At 44.1% G+C, this 23,826-nt stretch overlaps 1 protein-coding gene across 10 annotated transcripts in view; it reads right to left on the bottom strand.

Moving 5' to 3' along the window:
- Positions 1-23,826, bottom strand: part of Sipa1l1 (signal induced proliferation associated 1 like 1) — a 275,601-nt gene that overhangs the window by 118,050 nt on the left and 133,725 nt on the right. For all 10 annotated transcript variants that reach the window (XM_029484700.2, XM_029484698.2, XM_021178588.3 and 7 more), the window contains one exon: positions 23,244-23,304. The gene's annotated coding sequence lies outside the window, so the exon portion shown is untranslated. The remainder of the gene's footprint in view (positions 1-23,243; positions 23,305-23,826) is intronic.

The raw sequence follows: 23,826 nt of genomic DNA, 5'->3' as shown, positions 1-23,826 counted from the left end.
AAGCAGAAACCCATAAAGGTTAAATAGCCAGGCAGAGCCCGCCTATGAACAGACCTCATGCCTCACTGCTTATTGGAGCTGCCCTTCCAGAACATACTTTTCTAATAACACTGGAGCCGTGTCAAGAGATACCTCTGCATTTCTCAAAGACACCCTGCAGTGTAGAAGGGATGGGGGCTCTGTTGCCTCTATAGTCTAATCCCCAAGCCCTGCTCCTTGCAGTAGGCTCCTCCACTCTGGAATCCCATAATTAACTCTACATGTTTGGGCATTTCCTCCCTGGTGACCTGTATTCTTGAAAACTAAGGGCTAGAAATAGAGGCCAGAGGATCCCAGGTGAAATTCGGAGAGGGCTGGAGTAGTGTGGGCAGTTATTAGGTTGATACAACAAGAGAGCACAGTTCCAGCCCTGAGTTCAGGCGTCACGCACGACCATAGAGCTCACAGGGGCTTCAGTTTCAGCTCTCCGCTTCACAAATGTCATGTGAGTAGGAAAGGAAGGCTGACACCCGCTCATCTCCCCCTGGCCCTCTCGCCATCAAAGAACATGAAAACAGACACAAGTGAATCAATCCTTTAAAAAAGCTGTAAATGGCCTACTTAAAACTGGCTGACACTGTCCCAGGGAAACGCCTACTAATGCAGAGCAAGTTCAGCGATCCAAACTCTGGGAAAGTCCACTGGGACAGTGTCATGGGTCAGTGACAGCGGAGGGCTTAATCCAGCACAGAAATGAGAGGCAAGTTCAAATCAATGACTGGCAAATAATTGTGACCTTTTATCCTCAATTATAAAAGTCACATCTTTGTTGTCCTGACTTTTCAAGTTTGTTTGTTTGTTTGAAATCAACCAATTATATGTTTCTTTTTTTTTTTTTTTTAAAGAAAAGTTAAGACAGAGTCTCATGCATTCCAAGCTGGCCTTGACCTGGCCATGGAGCTGAGGATAACCTTGAATTTCAGATTCTCCATCCTTCACCTCCCCAGAGCTAGAATTGCAGTTACGTGTCAGCACACCTGGTTTTACTAAGTTCTGAAAAGCAAACCCGGAGCTGTGCGCATGCCCCCGGCACCAGCCGGTTATGTACCTTCTTTAAGACACCCCAGCCCTAACCTCACCGCAGCCACTCAGGACTGTCTGTGTATTTTCCACAGTGTGAGTGAGACGGGTGCACATGTAAGACACCAAGTGGCAAGAACAGAAAAGAGCCAAATGCAGCGGCCTGCTCACTGCTGACAGGACCTGTGCACTTAGAGCTCCAGCAAAGCAGACAACCAGCAAGGAGGGCCGCTGTCTGAAGAGGCAGAGAAGCCACCACCAGCTCCCAATCTGGAACTTGGTCCAACAACTTCCCATGTCACTGATCAACTTTTATATAGAGCCTGGCTCTGTAAACAAGAAGGAGCCTTATATACTACTTATTCTGGCCACCTGGCCCCCCAAAATAAGACAGAAATTAATGAAATGCCTTGTTTTTTGCTTTTTAAACGAATTATATGCATATACAAAGATATGCATTATGTAAAATCTTGAGTTTTTATCTGTTCCTTCAAACTTAAAATTCTTGATTTCTTTATTTCAGCTTTAATTTATAATTAGGGGGCGAAAAACCAATGAAGTAAAACGTAAACAATCACCAATCAAGTATTTAGAATAAAACCTGCTAACACAGTCCTTAAGTTCTCGCTCACCTCCTTTTGATTTCCGTGGCAAAAAGATAGTGACTGCCCATTTGGAATGTCAAGTCTGCTCCTGAAGTAGGGATAGAGCACGGCTTAGTCAGGATGTGCTCAGCACACACAGGAGTGGTTCAAATCTCATGACCACTCCTGCCCTCCAAATAAGGAGTAAGCGTGTTGGCAGTAAAGCTGGAAATCTGATCGCTTGCCTGCTCACAGGTTCTGGTTCAGAAGTGCCTATGAGCACAACATTTCCATTCTCTTAATGGGCACAACAGCCTTAGGGACAAACCAGAATTGCCCAAATGCAAGACCAATATCCACAGCTAAAGCCAGTCTCTCCATGGTCCCACCATCCCTGAACTTTGAACTTGGAGGGAGTGGGGGATGTTGCACTCGGCTTAAGCACCTTATCCCTTGCTTATCTCACACCTATGCACACAGCACTCGGACATATACTCCTTCAGAAAGCTACTTTTTTTACAGTCCTTGTGAGGGACCATAAGAACTTAGGATTATTTTTTATGGAAAAAAAAAAACCTCACAAAAATCAAGATCATTACATTAGAAACCAAAGTTTCTACTTGAGAGAGACCCTGATCTCACTGTGTGTTATCATCACCTTTAATGTCACAGCCTTTAACATAAGGGCTACTGAAAAGCTGTTTTGTTGTTGTTGTTTGTGGAAGTTTTCTTGAAAAACAGCAGTTAAAACAAGTTTAAAAGAGATTGTGCTGAAGTAAGAAAATTTCTTTAACAGAACACAAAGTCAAGGCCTGTCTATTTTTACTGAGACTATGGCTATAATAAGCAAAGACAGGGAAATCAACACAACATCATTTAACACCTATTAGGAAAACGTCTAGGAAAGCCAGTGCTCAGTTAATGATGGTACAATTAAAGCAGACAGGCATTCTCACACTGCTGGGGCAAAGGAGATGAGTGAAGAGGCGAGAAGAGAGAAGAGTGGCTAGGTCTGCTCAAGCTGGGAGCCCCGGAAGCTTATGGCTGTCTAAAACAAAAGTAGTTTCCAAAGCCAGCTCCTGGACATTGTTCCTACCTTGGCAGGTCCTGGGAGTTTGATCTGCTGATCTTGTCCTTGATCTTGTCCCCAATGCTTCCTGTGTCTCCATCAGTCATCCAGGACCCACCCCAACAGTTTCAGGTTTTCTAGTCCAAGGCCCAGCATTGTGCAAGCACCTCCATGCAGTACTGTGCCTTAGTTTTCAGATGCTAAGTCTGCAGCAGATGCTTAGAACGGGAAGTGCACCTTAGCACTGCAACAGGTAAGGAACCAATCTCAGATCTTAGAAAGGCTACCTACCTACCACTGCCACGCTTACTTGGTGTTTAATTTTCTGTCTTGTGAAGCTTTCTATAGACATACACTGAAGGCCTAGGACCATGGGCAAATGAGGAGGAAAGTAAATCAATGTTTCAATCTTCTCCACGTTAGAGCAAACACACTAACCCCAGACTCAGTTTCCCATGGCATTTCAAATTCCTAAGTGACAGGCTCCCAATGCATTTCTTTGTGATCATCTTCCTAAGTGACAGGCTCCCAATGCGTTTCCTGCTGATCATCTTAGTTATTACCCATTTGAAGTTGAGGAAGTGAGAAATTAACACACCTCCATTATTCATCTCCCCATCTACCTACATTCTGTGTATGTTGTTTAGTTTATATCCCCATATATTTGTTTATATATCTACTTCATAGCTATTTATCAGGACTTATATTTTTATAACTATGTTTGCTCCCTTGTTTATAGGTTATAGGTTTATAGGTTTTCCCAGACTTAATAACTGTTTCTTTCTTTTCCTTCCTTCCTTTTTTCCTGTAGAGGTTTGCAGTCCGGCCAGGTGGGCTTCAGGTGCTTGATGGGTGGGTCTGTAGCTGCAGGAAGCACCCAGAGCCCTGCCCTTGGACTCTCCCAGGCACCCTTCACTCTTCCTGCCTCCCGCTGTTAGAGTGGGAGCTACATCACATGGCAGAGGGTAGGGGTCCAGCATCACTTTGTTCATTCAATTGTTTGCTTTGTTTTTCATTGACTTAATGTCTACTTTTTTCTATCCATTTGCTTAGTTTCTTTCTAAAGTGAATAAAGCAACACAAAACTAACAACAACAACAAAAACCCTTACTATTGTTTTCTACCTGTTCAATCAGAAAGGTGGACTCGGATCCCTGTTCTGGAATTCTGAGGTTCGGGTGGCCGCTACAAGAGTTATCCTTTTTACAGCCCTTGTTTCAGACATCCTTTGGGCAAATATGTCCTAGGTGTGTGAACTTTCATTTTATATCTTGAAAGTTAACTTCCTTTCCTTCCCAATCTTTCTTCTCTTTCCTAGAAATGTTTTAAGTGTACGATACCTGGCACCCAGGACAGTCTCCAATCTCTCTTCCCTGGCCTTCCACTCTGTGTGTGTGTGTGTGTGTGTGTGTGTGTGTGTGTGTGTGTGTGTGTTATTTTAAATTTGGTGGACATTTTTCAATTTCATTTTCCATCTAAAATAATATTTTGTAATGATTTTGGGCTCATTTTGAATATTTCTATGTTCTATTTCTTCTAATTAAATGATTATTCTTGGTTTTAGTACTTCTGTCACCCTTCAGATAAACCCACTTTCAGGGCTTATCACCATAAGCATCTATGTTTGACCTGTTTACTTTCCTTCTGGCTTTTTTGACCAACATCTTTCACATGAAGACTTCTTTTCATATGCTAGGACAGGCTACTTTTGATGTTTTAAAATAACAGGATAAACCTCTACGTGGGACCAGGGTCTGTTCAAACCCAAACCACTCATTCAGTGTAAGAAAATGGATGGGGGACTCAGTTGTTTGCTTGGGGAAAATGACATCAAGATTACAATAATGACTTCTAGTATTGCTTGGTTTCTGGGTTCTGTATATCTAGAACATTTCCTTATCCAAATAAAATCTGTTTTCCCAGTTTGAAACTAAAAATGCCATGTAGATACCTAATGCAGCCATTCCTATTTAAAGGACACAGCCTCTAAGTTGAAGCATCTACAGGGCAAGAAGCCATGCATCTGACCCTGTCCAAAGAAGCTAGCAGCAGCTGTGGCAAAGGTCTGCTGGCCAGTGCAGCGACTAACCTCCAATGTTGGGTGGCAGCATCACCCTCCCTCTGTGACAGAGAAGTAAGGTCTCATCTGCCTAGCCTGCTGTCTTCTGCTTGTCCTTGTCTGCTTCCAAGTCCTACAGACTTCCCAATGAACTGTCAAGTCAGTAACTATGATTTGTAAACTCTTTCGCTGATTCAGCTGGATAAAAGGGCTTCCTTTCTATGCTTGGACGTGCACAACGCCAGGATGCACAGCCCATGTCTCTCTGGAAGTGAGCTCCACAAGGCTTGGTAGAATTCCTCCACGGCTGCAGACTCAAGTTCACACTGGGAAGTGACCTCGGCCCTTATCTATGATCCACCCCACATCAGTGTGATCTTCCCAAGACTCGGACCTCCAATCCTGTGGAGTAGGGGTCACTGCTTTCTGCAATCTCTAAACCCACTCAGGGTTAAGACTTCATCACTATGAAATTAGTGACAAACAAAACTGTTGATAATTCTAGCATCCTATTTCTTTTCCTTTTACCTGGCTTTGAATATTTGTATCTTTTGTCAGTAACAATGACAGACAGGGAAGGGAGATGCCTATTAGAAGTGGCCTAGGAACCCAGACATTGGTGGCCCTCGCTTCGTTCTCTCCAATGAGTGTAGCTGAAGAGTGCCATTCTAGACTTTACAGGAAATGTTTTAATTTTGAAATGTGCAAACATATAAATGTCTACATTAAGTCACCCAGACTTAGTAAATGTCAAAATATATAATGTCAAATGTGTTATTGATGGGAACGCAATAAAGGTCACAGTTACAAGACCAGCTCTCCAGAGACTCCTCTCTCAGGAGGCTTTTCCCTCTTACCAGGCACAAAACATCAGACAAGAATACAATAGCAATCACACTGACTGTGAGATGGAAGGAAATGCTTTTGCTCCCAAACACTGTCTGTACGTTTCTTCTTCCATGTGAAACTGTTTAGGATTCCTCTGCGTTGCTACAGAAAGATACAGACCCTCCCTAGCCACTTCTAGATGTTAAATATTGAGTAGAGAGCACAGGGAAGGCCATTAGAACTTACTGAATAGCATCTGGTTTCCACTTTTCTTTATTACTAGAGTGACAGAAGGAACATTTATTCCGACACCTTCTTTAGGAACATGGGCAAAGCCCTGCAGGAGGTAGAACATTTTGAACACCATCAGAGAACATCTACCTAGCCTTGGCCTACTACCCATGCTGTCCCAAATTCAATGCCCAAACCCCACCCAAAAAGTCAAATTGACCTTCTAAGTAGATGTGCTATGGTTAAAAGCAGCACTGTACACACCATGCCAAGTTTCCCAACTCTACCTCTGAACCAATAGGAAAGTGCAGGATAACATACATACTGTTGCCTCACTGGTATGGCACTGGTGGAGAATGTCCATAAGTTTCATAATCTAATCTACTGTGCTTTGCCCATTCTTCCCCTAGGTCACTGCCTCTTTGCTATGATTTAGAATATATCTAGGTGCTACAGATGTGGATTTTGCACTAGGTATATAGATCCACACTTTCCCCAGTCTAAAGCTTTGTCTCTGATTACTTTTTAAAGTATATTTTCTTACTTCCCACTTGAATTTTTGTCTTTTTTTTTTTTTTTAAAGTCAGGGTTTTAAGTATTCCAGGATGGCCTCACACCCTCAAACCAGCTATGCAATCAAGAGTGGGCTTCAGTATCTGATCCTCCTGTTTCTACCCCCTGGATGCTGAGACCACAGGCATAAGCCAGCACATCTGGTTTATACAAGTCCATGCTAGGCAAGTACTCCACCCTGTGCTACACCAATTCCAATACGACAACATTATAACAAATCCCACTGACCCCCATCAGCACCTTCAAGTCATTTTAGAATCATTTGGTCATACTTCTTGGAAAACTCTCTTGGTTGTAGCATTTTATCTTTTAATTACATGCATTTAAAAAAAAATTAATTTAGGGAGCACTGGATTCTTTTAAATGGTGAAGTTTCCCTTCAGTAATATACAGTAGCTCTTATTTCTTTTTTGGGTTTTGTTTTTTTTTTTTTTTTTTTTTGGTTTTTCAAGACAGGGTTTCTCTGTGTAGCCCTAGCTATCCCGGAACTCACTCTGTAGACCAGGCTGGCCTCGAACTCAGAAATCCGCCTGCCTCTGCCTCCCGAGTGCTGGATTAAAGGCGTGCACCACCATGCCCGGCAGCTCTTATTTCTTAAAGCTTGTTTAATTCATAAGGGCATTGTACCTTGATCTAGTGGCACACATCTGTAATTGAAGCATTGGGGGGAAGAGGAGGAGGAGGAGGACAGTCCAGGTTATATAGGAGACTTCATCTCAAAATGTAAAACAAAGTGTAACCCACTGTATGCTCTTGGCTATGTCTGTCATAGGTGCATTATGATATCGTGTTGCTTTGACAGTGATTGTGAACTCACTGTCCCTAATGCACTGCTGCTGGCACATGGCAGACTTCGAGGTCTCTTAACGTCATTCATCTTCGTCCTGCTGCTGATTTCTTCCTTGAGTTAATATTTTAATAATTTTCTTTAAGGTAATACATTCAAAAGGACATTTCTCCCCATTTTTAATGCAGTATGAGGTGGCTGGTACTTAACAGGACAAACTTTAAGACACACTGTTAACTTTTAAAACTGCTGTGTTCTACTCTATAGACAGGGCTGTGCAGGAGAGCACACAGCGCATATGTAAGATGAGAAGACTGGAGGGATGGGAGGGAGTGGAAGGTTGATTTTGAGAAGGAAAATGTGTCCTTTTTTATAAATATTTTGTTATAAAGAAGTTTTTTTTCAGAGAAGCATAAGTGCACTGAGCCTAGAGCGCAGGAAATTACACACGCTCTGTGCTTTTTATTAAAGGAAGCGAGAGCTCAGCAAGGAACCACGAACACACGCCCATTGTAATAGAGGGGAAAGCCTCCCTTCCGCGGGCACTGCTTTACAATGAGAAAGGATTTGCCAGACAGCAAATGACCTGGCTCTACTCTAGGAAGCCTGTCAAGTTCACTAACTCATCGTCAAAGACTCAGCTGCAGACTGCACTACTTCAGTGGGAGTGTAGATTACACGTGGAGCAGAACTTTTCGGAACCTCAGTGGAGTTTGGCTTGATTAGCAAATTAGCTAAAGACATTTCAGTCAAACACTAACTCCCTTCCCAAACCCAGATTTAGGAAGCTTACATATAAAAATAGTTCCAAAAAAAAAAAAAAAACCCTCCCATTTGAGGAGATGTCCAAGGTCAAGAGAAATGGGAAGTCAAACAAGAGTAACTCACCAGTTTGTAATCATGTAAGTCAAGAGGATTCAGAAAGTGAGGAAAAGGGTAGAAAAATGGAAACTACCAGGTCAAACTGAACCCTGTAAACAGAACGCAAAATAAAATAACATTTGGACAAAAGACTGACACTCCTCACTCCTCACAGTTCAAAAGAACTGAACTCACTCAAGTAATAGAGTAATAGAGTAATAGAGTAATAATAGAGTAATAGAGTAATAGAGTAATAGAGTAATAATAGAGTAATAGAGTAATAGAGTAATAGAGTAATAGAGTAAGCTAAGCCCAAGTGCTCTTCCTGGGGAGACAAAGAGAAAACATGGTACAGAGAGTGAAAGACAAAATCATTACTCCAACATCAGAGTAGAGAAGGTGTCCATTATTCCTACAAAGTAACTTCTGCCTGCTTAAGAATCAAGTCATTCTTCATTCTTAAGTGAGTAGAGAAAGAATACAAAGAGAAAAACTGCCAAAAGTAAGAGCTGACAACAAGCTCAGGAGACAACAAAACGTCCGTAATAACCCATTACTAACACGTCCTAACATTAGAGCAAAGGAGAACAGGTCTGTTGCAGAGAGCAAAGCTATGTGATCGTTCTTTAGGAAATTGAGCCCAGGACCTTCTGCATGACAGTAAGTAGTCTACTTCTGAGCCGCATCTCTAGTCCTGTAATGGTCTGAATACGAATGGGCCCCACAGGCTCCTATGTTTGAAGGCTTGCTCACCAGGGAGTGCAGCTCTTTGAAAGGATTACAAGAATTGGGAGGTGTGGTCTTTTAAGAGAAAGTATGTCATTGGGGGTGGGCTTTGGGAGCCCAAGCCACGCCCAGTTTCTCCTTGCCTGCTGTCTGTGGATCAGGATGTAGCTATCAGCTACTGCTCCAGGACAATGAATGCTGCTACACTCCCCACCATGATGAATAGACTAAGCCACCGAAAATGTAAAGAAGGCCCCAATTAAATGTTTTCTTTTGTAAAAGTTGCTGTAGTAATGGTGTTTCTTCACAGCAATTAAAAAAAAATAACTAAGACAAATCTCAAACTTCTATGTAAAACTAAAGATCGTAAGCTGGGAGTGGAGGTGGCAAGGCCCATGAGTAGTATTTATAAGGCCTGGGTCTGATCTGTACCACGTCCTGGGTAGGAGGACGAGAGGAACCGACACAGAGGAGCTAGTATTTACTGTGTGCTAACTGTGTGCTAGTGAGTTTGAGGAAGAGTTTGCCCTGAGGGATGCCTCAATGGGTAAAGTGGATACTGAGCAAACACGAGGACCTGAGTTTGGATGCTGGCACCAAAGTAATGGCCAGGTATGGTGACACTCAGCTATAACCCTAACACCAAGGAAGCAGACCCCTGAGTTCACTGGATGTCCAATAAGGCCAATCATTGAGCTCTGAGCTCACTGAGAGACCCTGTCTCAAAAATTAAGGAGGAGAAGAATTGAGGAAACCACCCAGCACTGACCTCTGGCACTAGAGTCTGGAGGAGGCATCTTCATCGTTAGAATGCTTGCCTAACATGCACAAAATCAGAGCTTGGCCCTAGCACTGTATGAGCTACACTGGGTAGAAGACTAGGCCTGGGACAAGGAGCTAACTAGAAACACTTAGTAACCAACTGAGTAAGGTTGCCAAGACAAGCGCCTGAGACTGACAAAAGCCATGAATGGCTTCATCATGAGTGACAGCAGAATCAGGGCACAGGGCACTGCAGCGAACAGAGCAATAGAGTACAAAGTGGCCACAATGTCTGAAATCCCAGTCACAGGAAGACACACATGGTCAAAGAGTCATGGCTAAGACAGTAAGATGGAAGACACCAGTAGTCAGAAACCTCAGGAGGCCAGAACAAGAATACAATACAAACACATCCTCATCTATGTAGTGAAGCCATGGCTAGACTGAAGTCAAGATTTAAAAAATCCTGAAGCTTAGTTTATAATAAACAAAATGCAGCACAGTGCTTTCAAGATATATAAGTCAAAAAGACTAAAACTTAAGTATTTGATAAAATCATATTAAAACAAAAAGACAGGAGGCAGTACTACCAGGAGGGTCTCAAGTTCTGTCTTTAAACATGGCATCTGGGGTCAAGTAACACATGAAATCAATGTATACACTAGACATAAAAGGAGAAGGTACCTAACACTAGTTACATACACTCCATAATTTAGTAAATACTGTCATGTTTCTATTTTCCCCAAAGGGCTTCAAAACTGAAGGAGGATGTCAAACGACCCCCCCCCCCACCACCACCTGGTTGTATGACATTACAGGTTAGAAAGAGAACAACAATAAGGAAAAAAAATTTCCTCTGAGCATGAAAGGACGGTATCTCCATACATAGCTGCAAAGGGGGTAAGAACAACGGGGCACGAAGCAACTCCTCCAATGATGTGGTCCTGCAGAACGGCATAAGCCTGAAAGTTGTCGGCGCGGTAAGCTCACTGCTGCCTCGCCAGCGAGCTGGATCACGGCCAGCTCACCTGTGCTCTCTGCTGATATGTGTGGAAACGAATCCTCTCCATCTACTGGAGTTTCATTGTCAGTAAGAACAAGTAAGACTTCTGCACGCTGACAGAAAATTTCTTTTAAAAAATGAAATAAATTTAAGCCAGGCAGGGGCAGCCCATGCCTTTAATCCCAACACTTGGGAGGCAAAGGCAGTCGGATCTCTGTGAGTTTGGGGGCAGCCTGCCCTAAAAAGTGAATTCCAAGACCAAGACGCCCAAGACTACACAGAGAAACCCTGTCTTGAAAAACCAAATAAACAAACACCAAGACAAAAAACCAAACCAAATAAAAAAAAAAAATCACCAAATATGTTTCGGTTTTCAAATTAAGCATGAGCAAGTTCACCTTTTCCCCGTGATACAATTAGCAGTAAGGAAGACTCCCAAAGCAGAGTATCTGTTACCCTAAGATCTGAGTCACCTGGAAAACGACAGCCAGGCTAGAGAAAGGCGTCCGAAAGAATATTCTCAAAAACAAGCTTCACAGTTGAGTCTAGAAAATCAAGAATCAAGGACTTCTATTGTATTTGGTACCCAGTGTCCTTAGGCCCTGAGGTAAGGCACACTGCTCTCTGCCTGAGCCTCTCCCTCTCAGCTCTTCACCACAGATTACTCATTTGTTCTGGCAAATGTGCGCAACACTAACCTAGCCCCAGAGAACAAATAAGTCTCTAAATCACTCGTGCTCCCAGTGACAGGTCTAGAGTCTCCTGGTCTGATGAACGAAAACTAAGCAGAAGTCTGCAACAGCCCACTTCTTGGCACACTTGAGCTCCCTCACGGAAAGACCAGGCATGGCCAGGGCTTGCTTTCTCCTTCTTTCTCTTGGAGCTCAGGATGAGTAGAAAAACAACAGGCCAGCATGACCAGACACCAGTGGAATTAAACCCAAAGCTACAGGATCCCCAAAGCATTACCAGAGGCACGTGTCAGCCTGAGAGTGGTGCCTTCCGGGAAGACTTCTTATGTGGCAAACTTAAGTATCTGCTCGAGCTGCTGGCCTGGCTTGCCACTGCGTTCCTGAAAGGGCAGATGTACCCAAACACATAACTGTGGTTTTCACTTACAAACAGTTGCTTGTAACTGAATAGTACTGTGATGAAAGAGTAAGCTTCAATACTTTTTAAGTCAAACAAAACAGATGAGTATATATAAATGATAAAAATCAATGGAAAGGGTACACCTCAAAATCTAATTCCTACAGTAGTGAGTCCACTAAAATGCACAGAACTGTTTATCAGAGTATGAGCTTCTATACTAACAAAAAGGTCCTGCCTGTATTTTAATAATTATCCACGGAAAAGTACACCACGGTTGAGAAGACAAGCCAACTCTCCGCAATCACACAAGTTCACTCTCGTGGGGACACTCCTACTCCATGTGGAAGAAGGTGCCTTAGTTTTTTAGTCATTAGAAAACATGTTTTTGGAAAATTCAAAATTAACATTTGTTTAGGAGGCAAAATCAGAAAAGTTTTTATCCTGTTTCTAATAATGAGTCCAGCTCAGAATACTCCAGTGATGAATTAAGAACTGAATACTAGTTTTAAAATGTTCTCTGTTTTATGTTTACTTATCAGATAATAAAAGGGCACAGTATCTCAAACTGACATCTCTCAAAGCTTATTACTATCATATATGATAAAATCATGAATTCTTGCTTTTTTGCTACAATCTTAAAATGAATCCCTCCCCCCCAACCCCAAGAGAATTCAGAGCCACTGTGGAGGGGGGTGGGGTGAGGGGCAAGTTCTTTAAGTTGTGCGCACTACAGCAAATGCCTAGACACTGTTCATGGCAGGCTAAGCCCTCCTCTGTAAAAAGTTATAGTTAAAATTAAGCAGAAAATGGAAACACTGACATCTGCTGCTAGTTTGCATGCATTTAAAATGCTTCAAAATTAAATAGTGAAGATTAGAATACTGAGACTTAAAACCTAAATCCTCACAAGCCAATCACCCACAGGGGTGTCCACCTGTGTGGCCCAGCCACCTCACAGTGGGTCAGCACAGCCAGTGCTTCCCTGGGGTGGCACTGGCGCTGGTGCTGAGCCTGGCACACTGGCAGTGGCCCACAGCCTTGCAGATGCTCTGTGCACGTACTGCACCAGGGAGCCTCAGGCCCCGCAGAGGCCCTTCTCTAACTTCTGACATCTTGGAGCCCTCCAGGTGCTTGGTTTCATAATGTCTCCCAGCAACATGGCTGGGCTAAGGGTGCTGCTCAAGGGGAGAGTCCTGGCCTCGCCTCTCTGTCCCCAGCACTGAAAAGAGGGAGGAAAGGAACTGGTAAGGACTCAGCTTATTCAAAGAATCCAACACTGCTACATGAAGACTCAGCTCACGTGCTTTATTCTGTCCTCTGCTCTCTGAGTAACGCACAGGCTGTAGGAGGCGCGCCATCCTTTCCCCAAGCATCTCTCCTCCATCTTCCCTCATCTCAGTGTCCACTCATCTATCTGTCCAGAGTGCACTGTTCCCAGGGGAGCATGCTCTAGGAAGCGTGCCCCACCGCCCACCATGAGTCCCACATTAAAGGCAATATCCCATTCGGTTGACCAAGGGAACAGAAGAGAGGAAAAAAGAGCACGAAGAAAAAAATGTCCTGGTTCAGTCGTTACTGTTTTAACCTAAGATGCCTTTCACAGTGTTTAGCTCCATGGTGATGGGAGCAGGCGGAAAAATATAGAAACACGGAAAGAACAAATCCCTTCAGAATATTTTAAGGTTCCTAACGCAAAGCTTAATATGGAATTACAGAAACATGTAAGGTGAGAATACTCATAACTTAGTAATGGTGTAAGTCAAACAATTTTTATAATAGCTTTAAAATTTTATATTCCACTTATAAAACAAAACAGAAAACAAAAAAGATTTTGACTTCATTTTTGAACTAAAGAAAATGTTTCAATATTTAGAAGAGTGGGTTTTACCTGCGGTTGTCTTCACTCTTGTCAGGACCCAGGGACATCCATGGTCACAAAACTGAGAGTGGGAGCATGCTACTGTCATCTACTAGGAAGATGCCAGGATGCTGCAAAGCACCGGGTAACTCCACAGCAAGGCAACTTGCTCCCTAGCACCTTGGTTAAGCCACATGCAATAACCACGGTGCTGAGGAGGAAAGGCTGCAGCTCCTAGGGACCCACTGGCTACTGTTACCCAATCCAGCAAGTTCCAGAGCCAGTGGGAAACCCTGTCTCAAAAAATAACGTGGCGGGGGGCTGAGGCAGGCAGCTGCTGTCAAGGCCTGGATCTTATAAGGAAAAAAATTCTTCACTAACCCCACATCTGATAGAGGGCCAATATCCAAAATATATAAAGAACTCAAGAAGCTAACCTCAAAATAAAAAAAAAAAAAAAAAAAAAAAGCTAACCTCCAAAAACCCAAACAACACAATCAAAAAAATGGAGTATAGAACTAAAGCGAGAGTTCACAAAAGAGGAATCTGGAATGGCTGAGAAGCACTTAAACAAATGTTCAAAGTCCTCAGTGATTAAAGAAATGCAAATCAAAACGACCTTGAGATTCCACCTTACACCAATCAGAATGGCAAGAATCAAAAACTCAAGTGACAGCACGCGTTGGTGAGAATGTGAAGAAAGAGGAACACTCCTCCTTTGCTGGTGGGATTGCAAACTGGTAGAGCCAGATTGCTCTGCCAATCAGTCTGGAGGCTCCACAGAAAATTGGAAAGAGATCTACCTGAAGACCCAGCTATATACCACTCTTGGGCATATATCCAACAGATGCCCTACCAACCATGCCACAAGAGCAAGTATTCCACTATGTTCACAGTAGCCTTAGCTGTGATAGCCAGAAGCTGGAAACAGCCTAGATGCCCCAAAATGGAAGGATGGATACAGAAAATGTGGTTCATTCGCACAATGGAGCACTACTCAGCTGTTAAGAACAAGAACATCCTGAGTTTTGCAGGCAAATGGATGGAACTAGAAAATATCATCCTGACCCAAAAGGACATGCATGGTATACACCCACTTATAAGTGGATAACAGCCAAGAAAACTACAGAACACCCAGGATACAATCCACAGAAATCAAGGTTATCAAGCTGACGGGCCCAAGTGAGGATGCTTCAATCCCACTTGGGAGGAAGAAGAAAGCAATCATGAAGGAGGAGGGGAGGGAGGCAGAGGAAGGAAGGGACCTGGGTGGGAGAGGGAACAGGGAGGGGAAAAGGGAAACATGATCAGGTTTGGGGGGGGGGGGGGCAGGAGTGAAGCCCTGAGGGTCAGCAGAAAGAATGGAAACAAGCAACCTCAGGAGGTAGGGGATTGAAGGGGGACCCTCTAGAATGTACCAGAGACCTGGGAGGTGAGAGACTCAGGACTCAAAGGGAGGGGCCTTAGAATGCCCTGCAATGAGGAGAGGGAACTTGTAAAGTCCACCCCCCCCCCCCCCCGGTAGAAAAGCAGGGCATGAAATGGAAGGATGGGATTGCCATCCCACAGTCAAAAACTCTGACCGAGAATTGTTCTTGTCTAAAAGAACTGCAAAAGAGACGGAGGAAAAGGAGGTCCATTTACAGCCCCAAGTTGGGATTCAGCTCAAGGGGAGGACCTAAGGCCTGACACTATTACTGATGCTACCATGTGCTCACAGACAGGAGCTGCCTCCAAGAGCCCAACACAAAGCTTAAAGAGCCAATGCAGAAACTTACCAATGGACTCCAGGCTTATATAGAAGTGTGCCTATACATTGAAGACTATGTCCTTTGACTCTGCAGAATTCACTAGAAAGTCTGAATGTAAAGTAAAATGCACACGTCAGATGCTCTTGGCAAGTCACCCGAGGCTCTGTGGCTTAGACCTTGAGTGCAGACCTTCCGGAGCACCACAGAGCCAACCAGGTTTACCAGCTTGACTATCACAGGTGGCCTCACTCTCTTCCTATTTCCAGTCTCACTTCCCATTTTATCTAATAGTGTCCAGCAAGCATGACCCTCAGCACCCACAACTGAAACACAACTTTCAGAGCTGAGGTCAAAGGACGCAAGTAGAGTAGACTCCTGGGAGGAGGAGTTAGCTAAGAGAACAAGCTAGTCAGCCACTTGGCCACTCTGGGCTGCCATGTAACTGGGTACATTGGTTTTCACAGAAAAGAACTATCACTCATGCCTCAACAGACGGTCCATTTAAACTAAGAGATTAGTACAATGTGTTTGGTGACCTTTGTTGAGTCACCACACAGAAACCTTGCAACTGGTTAATTTGTGACTAAAACTATCAAGTGTCAGTGGCTGACCTATCTCAATCCAGTGAATCTGGACAGAGATGATGACAATAAATAAAACAGCAAAATGATCCAGAGGTGCAGAAGCCTGGGGTACTATCAGAAGAGCTAGTAGAGAGCTCTTTGCTAGGAAGGATAAGAGAAGGAAGGAGGGGAGAGAAGGAACAGAGATGGGGCAGTCGAGGAAAGAAAAGTGAGCAAGTGAGAAATGAGAACCTCCCATGGAAAAGACTGGGTACTGGGAAGGGGAGGTTTCAAAGAGAAGCAATGGCGGGGAAAGGGCCACCAGTAACCTGACGCCAGGCCTTCTGCTGTGACAGGGGGTCAGAGGAAACACTGACGCCAGGCCTTCCGCTGTGACAGCTAGGGTCAGAGGAAACACTCTAGATCTTCTGCCAGTACACAAGAACACTCAAAAGCCAAGTCACCAGGTTTAACAAAACTACAGTGTACATTCCTTCACAGTCTTTATAATACAGCTCCCTTAGGTTCTCCTATTATATATAGCACAATGCAAGGAAGCACAGGAGAGAGGGCACTTCTCAGAATGAACTTCAAAATACCAGACAGGTGCAGACACTCGCTCAGCCCTCCATTACTGCCACACACAAGTCTCAAAATCTCTTTTCTTTCCTGTCTTTATTACAGGAGCAGAGCAACTTCTCCAAAGTTACATGCCTCTCTAGTTAGGAGCCTGTTCATGTGATGGTGCCTCACAGACAGACAGACCAACTGACAGAGGGGAGGGGGGGAGGAGGGGGAGGGAGGGAGGGAGGGAGGGGGGGAGGAGGGGGAGGGAGGGAGGGAGGGGGAGAGAGAGAGGGAGAGAGGGAAAGAGGGAGGGAGGGAGGGAGGGAGGGAGGGAGGGAGAGAGAGAGAGAGAGAGAGAGAGAGAGAGAGAGAGAGAGAGAGAGGGAGAGAGGAGAGAAATGGACCCTAATCAAGATCACTGAGCAGAGTGCACCCAGCTTCTCTTCAAGGAGCCTCTCTCCCCTCGATCACAGGATGGAGAGCCATAATCAGCAGAACCAGAGATGCTCTGAAGCTGCTTCACACCCCAAGGCTCTCGACAGCTTTCAGTCTGAGGACATCCCTTGGTAACGCTGGTGTCCCCAGACCCTCCAGTGGTGTGCTCCAAGTTCTAGGAGAACATGTATCAGATGGCATCAATGATGACCATGCCCGGATGGCAAAGCAGACATGGTTTTTATTCCTCTGTTCCTTTGCATTTCCTACATTTCACAAGTATCTGTCATTCTATGCAGAAGTTATTCTAAACTCTGCTACCAGACTCTTAACTAAGATTCTGATACTTTGAACAAATATACTAGAAAATATGCTATTTTAAATAATCATCAAAATTCAAGAAACTGTGTGATAGCCCACACCTGTAACCCTAGTACTTGGGTGACTCAGGCTTAGGAGTACTAGAAACGTGACACTAACCTAGCCTGAACTACACTAGGTTACAGGGCACTCTTAGAGTAAGAACCTGTTGTGAAAAAGAGTGAATAATAACAACAAGGCAATTAGAGAACTCAATCCCAAAAAAGATGCTGGAGCCTGAACCTTCAGAACCACGTTTTACATACAGGGGCTTCCTACTGGCTTCATCATCTTTAATGGAGCCATGGTCTCAAATATTTACACAAAACAGAGACAGAGGCAACCTTAACACACTTTACTTCAAAGGGCTTTACAGATTACAGAAGGGACCCCTGACACCACACACCAAACTCTCTTAATTATAAATGTGGGTGGGGGTGATGAAAAGAAAGTGGTGAGCCATTCTGAGATCAGTCTTCATTCAGAAAAACTGAGAATGTATTTGTTTCTGGAGATCAGACACTGTCAACTACAAACTCCTGCTACGTGCCTTTCTACCCACAAACTGTAGAATTCATGGCTGACCCTTATACTCACTGCACCCACTAGCAAGAGATATTCCCCACCATGGAAGAGACAATTTACTCAAGTGAGCTAGAAAGCATCAAGTGATGTCACATGGTCACTAATGGTAAACACTGAATGGCCAGTGGCCTGCTAAGGTGCTGTCTAGGAACTCAGTTATTCTCACAATGGAAAGTAGGGGCAGTAAGGATTTGCTTGTGGTACTACAGAATGTCTCTTGGCTCCTAATGACAGAAAGAGAATAGCTGTGAGGTTAGCTGGGCACTAAATAAGTCTGTATTAATACAGGTATATTAATAGCCTTATAATTTAGGCATCTGTCCCCAACTGACAAAGATAACCAACCCAGCTCACATGCACTCAGTAGAGCCACAGACCACGCACTGGATCCACCTACAAGTCACAGGCAAGTTAGAGCTCTCTTCTACTTCCAGATGCCCACCCATACACATTCTAGAGAGATAATAAAACTGAGGCCACACTAGAGAGTCAACTCATGTTACAGGTGACATGGGTCGTTTTGCTACTGAATAGAGTTTTGCCTACATGGTCTTAAGACAGATAAGGGGGTTAGGAAAAACTCATAAATCCACAAAAAATTAAGAGACGGTCTCAGAGAATAGTTATTCATCTCCATCCCTGAGTGACTTAAAAATATCTTCAACTTTCAATGATTATTTTAAACTTGCTCTAAATGAAATTAAAATGTGAAAAAATATTTTACCTTTTTAATACGTAAATTAATATATACCAACATTATTATTAGGAAAATAAAGATTTGACTTTACGTAATGAACACAAAACATGACTTTTACCCACTGTATTGGCAGTAAGTCACTGGGAGAATCACTCTAAGAAAGGAAAAATACCAAGCTCTGTTCTAACTGTGAAAGACTAGGGTGGGAGTTAGAAGGAAGCAAGCAGACACACGAGTGCCCAGGCTTGCTGCGGCCTCAGGAGTTCTGTGAGGGTCAGGCCACAGGTCCTGGGGTCCCCTTCAGAAGGGCAACAGTGGGCACCGAATGCAGTGGGGAGACCAGCAACAGTGCCCACCTTGCTCACAGAAGGGTGCTGTAAGCCTGACCATTCCTCAGCTTTTCACCCATGTATAGTCACCCTGCCCTCGTTCTCCAAGATCAGACCAAGTCTCCCATTCTAATTACCTACGCCTCAGCACAGAGACTAGAAAACAACCTGCATGGCCTGTGCCTGTTTAGATGATCCATGTATTACTTTCCCAGAATCACTAAGCTATGGCCAACAATTTCCAGTGCAGAGGGCAGGGCCTAGTTACAGATCTGAGTCCCTGAAGAAGTGCCTCGACCCACTGTCCAGCCCACAAACGCACCATGTCATTCTGAGGACAGAAAACAATCCAAATCAACAAGTCCCACCTCAGAGTAACAGAAGATACAAGTCTACAAGAAACAGCGCTATCGATGGATGAGCTAACTGCCTGCGGTAAAGATTTCAGTGAGCTAAGTTTGAAAAGTCAAACAGTGCCAAAATCATTTAAACAAGAAAATAAGACAGGAGACTTATTACAGGCTTTGGACTTATATTCCTTGGATCAAACATCCAAAATGACATCTTTATTTTACAGGTACACATTCGTGCATGAGTTTGTACATGTGTTTATCTGAGACAGCATCTTACCAGGTAACCTTGGCTGACCTGGAACTCACTAGGCCTGCTTCAAAATTGGAGCTCCGGCGCTGGTGAGATGGCTCAGTGGGTAAGAGCACCCGACTGCTCTTCCAAAGGTCCGAAGTTCAAATCCCAGCAACCACATGGTGGCTCACAACCACCCGTAATGAGATCTGATGCCCTCTTCTGGTGTGTCTGAAGACAGCTACAGTGTACTTACATATAATAAATAAATAAATAAATCTTAAAAAAAAAAAAGAAAAGCCTTCTTTCTTAAAAAAAAAAAAAAATTGGAGCTCCATCTGCCTCTGCCTTCCAAAGGGCTGAGATTAAAAGTGTGTTCTATCATGTTCTGCCTACAATATACTGAATGTATTATGTTGCCAATGAATGCTCAAGATTTAGTGTACTTTCTCACAAGCTTCATGGATTGAGTATTACCACGATGTACTGCAAATCTAAACAGGGACCACAGTAATAGCACCTCATTATGTAGGTAAGGCTGGCTTTGTGTATATGATTCTCCTGCCTCAGCTTGCAGAGTGCTGGGATTGTAGGTGGGTTTATTGTGTATTGTTTATATCACATCTGGCTGAAAAGCAACTTTTAAATGCAAGATTTTGGATCTGCTATTGTGGAGATGGCTAAAGTGCTTGATTTGTACACTGAGTTCAGATCCTAGACTCATCTAAACCAGGCATGACAGTAACGATCCTGGGGGCTTGCTGAGTCAGGAAATCTAACTAAAATGGCAAGTTCCAGATTTAGTAAGAGACCCCAGCTCAAAACATAAGATGGGACCAAGCATGGAAGTACACACTTTTAATACTAGCATTGAAAGGGCAGAGTCAGGCGGATCCCTGTGAGTTCAAGGGTAGCATGGTCCACATAAAGTCTCATGATACCCAGAACTACATAAAAAGATATCCTGTCTAAATCTCCCACCCCAAAATCCTGGGAAATGGTAGAGGATACCCAAATATTAATCACCTCTAACTTCCACATAGGCATGCATGTGCGAGCAGTCATGCACAGGCCAGTGCACACACACACACACACACACACACACACACTGATTCTGAGTCATGATGGTCATGAGAGTAGCTACAGTTAAAACAAAATCAAGACCCACCCTATTAATAACAACAGAACATATGTATGAAAGATAAAGTTCTAAAATTTAATTTCAATAAAAGACATTGATTTTCTTCCTGTACAGATAAAAGTATGGAGGGAAAAATTGTAGTTTGCTCTTCAGCAAATGCTAAACATTTAAGTAAAAATTACCCATGGAATAAAAAGAAGTGTTTCTGTGATGCTAGGACACTGGTTTCTGAATGAAGGAATAGACAACTGCACTGTTCCTGTCCCGGAAGGCAGCACTCCCACGGAGAGCATGACAGAAACCCTCCAAAAGCACGTGAGATGCTTTTATAATGCATAAGTTAAGTGGTTTACATTTTGTCAAGAATGCTATATATAGGGGTTGGAGGGATAGCTTGAAGTTTAAGAGCATTGGCTGTTCTTGCCAAAAACCAGGGTTTGGTTCCTGACCCCCGAATGGCGGCTCACAACTGGCTATAATCCTCCTCTGGCCTCTGTGGACAGATATGCAGGTAGGCAAAACCAAATACTCATACACAAAATTAAAAACAAACAAAGGCAAGAACACTGGCTCTAAGACCCAACACTGGCTCACAGAGGAAACAGGGCACATCGAAGCTTCCTGAAGCGGCTCCCAGTGATACAGGTATTGTTTCAGAGTGGCTGCAGTCAGCTTAGGGGAGATATCTTTTCTGTAACCACTGCCACAAATAAAGTAGTAGAATGACCAAGTGGTCAGTTTAGAGGGCCCAGAAGGAAGCTTTGTAGGCCACCAGATACTGCTACAGTGCAGAAAACGCACAGATGAAGTTTGCCCACAGCCTATGCCCTGACCACAGGGTGAAGACTACCAAGGAAGTAAGAAGCTCATAGTGATAGCACCCTGTGAGAACCCAAACCTGCAGGGGTCAGTGAGCAGCAGACCATGCAGCCAAAGAAAGAGCTTTGGAGAGTGAGCTCTATAAAAGCTGTCACCATGCTCATCGTGACTCACAGAGCAACACTGAATGTGCTAACAGCACATCTTTCAAAGTGCCTTTGACCAAACCAAAAGCCTTACACTGACCTTGTATCTCTTGTAAACCTCCTTGTGCTTTTACAGTGAGTGTGTGGCATCTGCTTTTTTTTTTTCTTTTTTCTTTTTGGAAGTTAAAACAAACACAAATCAGGCCTGGTAGAACAGTGCTGTGATCTCAGTGGGAGGTAGAGGTAGGAATACCAGGGTTCAATGCCAGCCTCAACCATACAGCAAGGTCAAGGCCAGCCTCAGATACAGGAGACCCACCTCAATAGAAAACAAAAGTGGAGCTGTGATTCCTGGGGGCAGAGGAGGGGAACATGGGTTTTAACTGCTTGATGGATGGACAAACTTCTCCTGTGCTGTAGAGATGGATGGGTGTGGATTACATTCTTCCTCACACTGTTTTCGTATCTGAAGCACTCATTAATTTTTAAAATCAAAAAACAAGTGTTAAAAACATGAGTACAATGTGTTCTAGGAAGACAGCACAGGTCCATGCTGCCTACAGACACATCTTCTCTGAGAGCAAGGCTGGTGCCTGGGGCCCAGGCCCTTCCTAGGCTCTGTGAACAGCTGAGTAAGAGGCACAAGCTTCTGGGTGAAAAGGAAGAGAGAGCGAGTGCGCATCTCAAGGTTCCGTCTTTATCCTCCCATCCTGAATACTAACTCACTACAGCTGACTCCCGCTGAGAGCAAAGAGGATGCCAGTCAACACCACGCCGTGCCAGTTTAATTTAACGGTATTATTTTGCCTTGCTTTGCAATTACTCCCACAGTCCCTGGGGGAAACTAATGGATTACTAAAAATAAAATAGGGATTAAGTGAATCATTCGGGTGCTTTGGCTCCCATCTCAAACTGGCTTTAACAGAAAGGAAATGGACTGGCTCAAACACTGCGTATCCCAAGAGGGGACAGGCTCCAGGGCTGGCTGCCCTGGGTTCTGGATTTGTCTTCCACCCTGTGTGGTTTTCTTGCTCGGGCTGGGAGCCAGCAGGCTAAAGCCACACCAGACCTCACAACAGCATACAGTGACATCCAGGGAGAGAAGCGGAGGCTTCCCTGAGCTCTGTCCTAAGTACAAGGTGACTTCTGCCAGAAGATCCAGGTACACCTGCCTCAGGGTCTCCAGCTGCAGGGTCTCCCACTGAGGTCTCTTGATGCAATCCTGCCACAGGGTCTCCCACCCAGAGTCTCATGAGCTAGAACAGGAGCATAGGGCTGTTTCTGAGACCATCCCCCTTGCTAGGCATTGCCTCAGAGTTGATGATGGAGCCAAAGTTGGCAAGCCAGTTGTGGACAGGCAGCTTGAGACTACAGCTCACCAGGTCCACCCTTCAGCTGTGCTCAGCCTCCCTGATCCCTAACACAAAGAATAGACAGCATGAGTGACACAGTCCGGCCATGCTGCCCATTCTGCTGGCCACTACAGGCAAACACTGGGTGTACAGGAACATGTAGGTCATGACTATCACCATGTATTTGTATGTGAAAGTAAAAAAAATCAAACCCCAGGAAATAAAGTGAATGCCCTTTGAAAAGAGGAAACTAAGTTGTTTTTCTTGCTTTTATATTTCTTTCTCTGCAATCAGAAACTCAAAACATACATATTGGGGTTTAACTAAGTGAACATCCATTTGCCCGAATGCATCTGGGGGCTCCATCCCCCAGGAAGATATTCAAACCCAGAAAGCCAAAGTTTGCAACATTGCTACTTACTGTGTTCTGGTGCCATGGCCACAGACTTAAGACAGCAGCGTCCAAATTAATGACCTATGACCTGCAAACAAACAAGAAACACTTTGTAAGAGCATATGAAAGGCCACCAAGACTACACTGTTCACAGAGTCTTGACAAGGGATTTATCTTTGAGGTGAACAGGCTGGCATTCGTGAAGCAAGCAGCATTAATTGGGTTAGAAGTAGAGGTGTCTACAATACTAGCCCATTATAAATATTTCTAAGATCATCTGTGTCAACTGTAGGCCAAACTTTGTTTTTTATTTATTTCTAGACAGATTTCTCTCTATTATCCTGCCTATCCTGGGATTTGGTAGGCAGACCAGGCTGCCCTCAAACTCAGAGATTCTCTCTGGCTCTGGAGTGCTAGAGTTAAAGCTGAGGGCTCCACACCCAGCCTTGGACTTTTCTTTCTTTCTTTACTTTCATACACACACACACACACACACACACACTCGCGCGCGCCTGGGGGTGGGTGTGGTGTGCCTGTGGAGGTCAGAAAGGGGCACTGATGCTCTGAAGCTAGAGTTCCTGCTGGGAACAGACTGAGTGTCTGCGGGGCA

The sequence above is a fragment of the Mus caroli genome, unplaced genomic scaffold (genome assembly GCF_978045245.1).
Source record: "Mus caroli unplaced genomic scaffold, Mus_caroli_1 scaffold_14, whole genome shotgun sequence".
Classification (NCBI taxonomy): domain Eukaryota; kingdom Metazoa; phylum Chordata; class Mammalia; order Rodentia; family Muridae; genus Mus; species Mus caroli.
The sequence above is the reverse complement of the archived record's forward strand: the minus strand, read 5'-3'. Positions and strand labels throughout refer to the sequence as shown.